This window comes from Pinus tabuliformis, chromosome 6 (assembly GCF_031772625.1).
Source record: "Pinus tabuliformis cultivar Carrire ecotype Pingquan chromosome 6, CPIR1, whole genome shotgun sequence".
Lineage (NCBI taxonomy): Eukaryota > Viridiplantae > Streptophyta > Pinopsida > Pinales > Pinaceae > Pinus > Pinus tabuliformis.
In genome coordinates, this window is record NC_142292.1 from 283,312,180 (window position 1) to 283,318,007 (window position 5,828).

The 5,828-nt window shown below is 36.7% G+C and overlaps 1 pseudogene; it reads left to right on the top strand.

Annotated features, from left to right (window-relative positions):
- Positions 1-3,165: 3,165 nt before the first annotated feature.
- On the top strand, positions 3,166-5,324 carry LOC149258455 (uncharacterized; annotated as a pseudogene).
- The last annotated feature ends 504 nt before the right edge of the window (positions 5,325-5,828 follow it).

Genomic DNA, 5,828 nt, shown 5'->3' on the forward strand with positions numbered 1-5,828 from the left:
AGGCTGAATAGAATCAACAGGCTGCTGCCAGATTGTGTATTCTAGGAAAAACAGGGGAATTTGATTATTTATTTGTTATCTAACATGAGGGGCATAGTTGTTACTCGATGGATCCTTCACCCGTGAAGATTGTTCATTATAAAGAGTAGCCATAATGCAGTCAATGCTTGTGAAGGAGCAAAGGGAACTTCAATAATAGTAGCAGGACATTGTTAGACTCCATTCCCAAGGTTTTGAATAAACAATCAAAGGATTCAATGTCGTCAAGGTTTCGTCAGTCAGGCTCATATTCAGCTTGGCTAGTGGGAAGATCCACTTTGAAGACGGTGGTTAATGTAATAAAATAGTTATTAAGTTTGTTTATTTTGATATTTAGTGGTGTGCATAGTTATTATTATTTTACTTGTAAAATTATATTATGAAGACCATTTAATTAACAAAGTGACATGGTTTTATTTAATGGTTCTTGATGTTCTTCGGTGCTGAGAGAACATATCACTGATTTGTTTATTTGAATATGTTAGAAGCTATGGATCTTGTTATTCATCGGCACTTCAAGATTGACAATTACAGGCTATATTTTATGTGTATGTAGGTGTATATATGCCGAAAAGGTTAGTTGTATGATTGACTGCTGGATAAGCTCAATACCTAGACAACTTACTTATACAACTGGAAGTATGTCTTTCGATACATACTGCTAGAATGGAAGCATGTCCATAGAGATATTCAATATCTAGGCTATTCTTTGGGGTAGTCAAGAAACGTCACTCTTGCGATGATTGGAGGCAATTATGTTTTAAATGGAGGTTAGGTGGTAGCTCGAAGTTGTGGTGGTGAAGAAAAGGTGGTGTCTACGAGATTCCAAAGTGGATGTTAATTTTTCATCAAGAATTGTTCTACGTTGCAGCTATCACTTCAAAAATTTTGTAATAGCATCCAAATTACAATTTCAACTTCTTCAATTAACCAATGATAATAGAGCAATAGTAGATAGAACAATTATACAAATTCACAATGAAATAAAACCAAGAGACAAGAGACACAATATTTGGTCAATGGCCAGGGAAAAACCCTTCACAATTATTCTTTTATTAGATTGTCTTCAAGAGTTCAGCAGAGAGAGTACATCATCCAAGAGTCAAAGTCAAGCTTTTATTGGCCAATAGCCAAAAGCCAATATCCAATATCCAACCAAGTCAAATGCCAAACAATTTATCCAAAAATAGAGATGAGAGAGAGAGTTAACAAAAGTCAACTCTTGTGCAAATCTGTTCAAGTCAACAACAACAATGTGTGCCCTAACTAGTCAACATTCAAACGTAAAAACAATCCCTTAGCAACTCGGTCAAAAGTCTTCCAACTCAACCTTCTTATATGGTCAACTAGAATTTCAAATAGTCTAATTTTGAGTAGTCGAACTTAGTCAATGCATAGAAGAAGCCTGTAGTCAAATTCTGCAATAAGTCTGGGTCAAAGTGCCCGAACTTTCTTGATTTTTGTGCCCTCCAATGTGGCCTAGTAAAATAGGAAGAATTCCAAGAAAAACACAGTCAAAATCAATCAAAAAACCCTTGGTTAACACTAGTCAACACCCTGCAATAGATCTGAAATTCGTCCCAAACAAAAAAAGACACTTGTCCTTTGCACGTGTGAGAGATTCCTGCAATCCTTGAGCTATACGAACCAATCAGACGAGAAAGAAGAATGTGTTGAGTTGATGTGTGTCAAATGAGGAGGACTTGACTTGAATTTATATGAGTTGGAGGAGGGCTTATTTTGCTTCTAGGCCGACTTGAAAAAATGTGTTAATGTTGGATTTACTTCAAAACTACACTTTCCCATGTCCCAATCAAGTGCTTCAAAGGCCAATTTTGGCCCTCTCAGAAAGAGAAATTTAATGCAGTGGTTAGAATTTGTCACTGAGCTTCCAAATTAATAGATGTGAGTGCTCATGAAGACCAGCAAGACAAAGATCAATTTTGTTGTTGTAATGTGCGCTTTCAATATTTGTTACATATAAACATTAAGGGAGGGACTTGGAGATAATGCTTCCATGTTGAGTTTAGAATTAGTTTGGAAGTTTGTTGAGAGAATATCTCAACCTCCTTGTCCATGTTTGAAATTGGTAATAAACACTATAAGGAAGTATATATGTATGGGGAAACCTTATTGTTCAGTTGTTTTATATTATTCAATGGTTGGAACTCAAATTTTATTAGGTGTGTTTATCCTATAGACTTGCCTTGCCAGTGAGACTTTCCTTGCCAACAAGAGATGCGACAAATGTTGAGAGAAAATAGAGAATGTAGGATATTGAACAATCCTCTTTAATTACGTTGATAGGCGTTTAGATGGTGAGGTTTCTCATGGCTACACTATTGAGATTCGTCATGTTCGACACCATATTCAACACATGTCCCACTTCAACATCGACACATGGTTTGGGTTTGATTTGAATGGTTTACATTTTCGATCTGGCAGCAATCCTAAGGCTTTGAGGTCTAGCCCTAGTCCACGTTAATTTCACTTTTTTCTAGTTGGCACTCTACTTTGAAACATCACGGTTTTGGACTTGGGCCTGGGCTCCCCTACCTTGAAGGGTTGTTTGGAAGGAATTGATATTCTGGGGTTTCTCGTTTCATTGAAGCTAGAGGATGGTAGTTAGTGTTTCTACTATGGTGATTTATGGTGAAAATCCATGGCATCTAATCCCATGGTATCAGAGATGCAGGCTAAGAAGCATATCCTCTCTTAAACAAGAAATTTGGCTTGGATTTAGTTTTACGGTAATCAAACGCATGACCTGTGGTCGGTTTGTGTAGAGGACTCTATGCAATAATTTTTACCAGCAATTTTTATTTTTATTTTTGCTTTTGTAACACTCTGTATTTGGTTGGATTTAAAAGACCAATATTAAAAGGTGCGTGTTTCTTTACTTATAGTGGTCTTCATTTTAGTCCTTGAATTTAATGTGTGTTTCCTCTCTTCATATGGATCAAGTACTCAGGATTTCAATTTGATATTAATATTTGTTAGTTTTATTTTAGGGTTTTTTCATGTCCAGGGTTTGAAAGGCTTTGAAATATTTTGGAGTTATGGTTATGTTTCCACTTCTTGTAAAGGTGGATCCTTGACTTTTTGTACCATACAGAGGTAGGCGAAATGATGCAAAACATGAAAATTCAAAAGTTTGCACAAGTTCCGGTAGTGGAAATGAATGCCAATGTTGTGAAATAGGTATGATGGCATGTCCTATGTTTGTCCATAAAATGTCTAGGTTTTCCTCTTCTTGGATTTATGTGGGTCCTGAAAAACTGTGAAGTTTATGTTTGCCTTTGGTAGTTTTGGTAGCCTTTGAGTCCAAGTTCATAGACGAAAAAATGAACACGTAGTAAATAGGTTTTGCTTGTATTTTGTCCATATGAAAGGTTAAAAGATTTAACAGGTATTTTTTTGGGGGGTTTGTTGACCCAAGGCTCAAATGTCACTTCTTCAAGGGTCTGTTGGCCTAGGGCTCGTAACATCTTCGTACTCATAACTCATTTTGGTTAGAAGTTATTAGGATGAAACCTAAGGAGTCCATCAAAGTTTTGTATGCTCTGCTCTCTTTTTCAAGGTCTTGAAAAACCAATTCAACTCATGAGGTGTAGAGGACTTTATTGAATAGGAATTTTTTATAGATGTTACTGGGGTATATTCTTTAGGGAACATTCTTCTACTAAATCACGGGTTACTTTCTTAGATTAATGATCAATTTGATTGTTCACTCTAGATGTGGTTCTTTTCAGTTTCTTGCTGAGGATTTTATACAAAATAATACAATTAAGTGTTATGATAATATGTCTGTGGCCTTCTTCGTATGTATATCATGGCGTTATAACTTCCACCATTGGTTTATATTTAAAATTTCTAACCGTCTACATTACTAATAATCTTCTCAATGTAATTTTATTGTCATATGTTTGTGTTTGATAAAGTATTCTCTGTTTTTTGTATCTAGGCACCTGGGCCAGAGGGGAGCCCATCTAATGCCACTTCTTTTGTAACATCACTGGGAGATTCTACCAATACAAAGGGCAGTGAGTTGGAGCAAGAAACTATTGTGGAAAATGGGTTATATTATCCACCAAATAATTACTATGGCTTCTATTACCCAGGTCAGTTTTTTTTAGATTAAATAGTAGTGGTGGTGTGGAATGCACTTATATCCTTTGCCCTTTATTTTGGTAAATTTGATATTGTATGATATATTGTCTAATCATTTTTTCTTAGCAGGTTATGAAGTCGTAGGGAATGAATGGGATGAGCATGGTGCTTATCTTGGAATGGATGGCTTGGAGATTCCTTATACAATAAATCTTATTGGCTCTGCACCTTAGTTTCTTTTTAATATGTAAATCTTATACATTATGAAACTGCCATCCTTTTTTGTGCTGGTTTGATATTTCATTATTATCAGAATGCACTTTGTCTCATTGGCATTATGTATGCTTGCAGGGAATCCAAGCTGAAAATGGACCCTTGTTATACTATATGCCAGGTTATGGTTACCCTCAGCCTGCTTATAATCCTTATAATGCATACTTTCTTGGTGCTATGGTGGGGGCTGATGGTCTTCTTGCTCATCAACCATATTATCCCAGTCCTATCTATCAACAACCCCTCACTTCTCCAGCCTATTTTCATCCTCCTGTAGCACATGGATCGGAAGTTACACCAGCTTTTTCGTGGGACTCAAGACTTGCAGTTGCAGATCGGGAAAATGGAAATACCTTCAATGGAAGTGCAGCAGGTGGGCCAAGAACAAGCCATTCCATAGTAGTCATTGTCTCTCAGGTGCCATATTCGAAGGCTATACCACCAACAAGGAAACAGAATGTTGCTTTGGATTCAAAAGGATCAACTCAGCCATCAGAGGGACTACAATCATCACACTCAGTTCCTACAGGTCAACCTAATATTCACTCTATAAGCACTCAAAGTGAGAGTGTGAGGCCTGTGAATAAGGTGTGTATTGTTGTTTTGTTTGGATCTTGTCCTAAATTGCATCCAAATATTTGTTTTTCACTATCTCGTAATGTGTTTTATTTTCAGATCCCATCACATGGTTCTACTGGTCAAACTGCAACTTTACCAAAGGCTATTTTAAGTTAGGAAAAGTTGTAAGTTGTTAAAACCAAGGAAAGGGCAATTTGTTGTATCCTAATAATGTTGCAGATTTCAAACCCAATGGGCATGAACATCTTGCTGGTGACAGATTAAAGACATGGGCAAAGGTCATTGGAAATGGGAATTTGGATGTCCTCAATAGAACATTATAAAGCTAATATTAACACAATGTCAAAAGGCTTAGTATAAATTGATTTCATATTCAAACACCCTCATCATCAAAAAGGCTAATTGATTGAACATTATCCTTTTGCATTTCAAGAAGCAACTTTTCCTGTTTAATTTGTGATTCGGGAACTTCAAACTCTTCATTTGCAACACAAGCCTGCACATTGGAAATTGTAAAGACTCCACCTTGTTCTTCACTTGCGTGGTGGTGTGCAGATTTTTGTAAAGACATTGATTGGCAAGAGTATCACTCTTGAAGTTGAGAGTTCTGACACAATTGACAATCTCAAAGCCAAGATTCAGGATAAAGAGGGAATTCCTCCAGATCAGCAGAGGTTGATATTTGCCAGGAAGCAACTTGAATATGGAAGGACACTTGCAGATTACAATATTCAGAATGAATCTACCTTGCATTTGGTCCTTCGCCTTCGGGGAGGGTTTTAGAGGTTGTACGGGAGACCTTAAATTTTTAGTTGGGGTTCAATTTC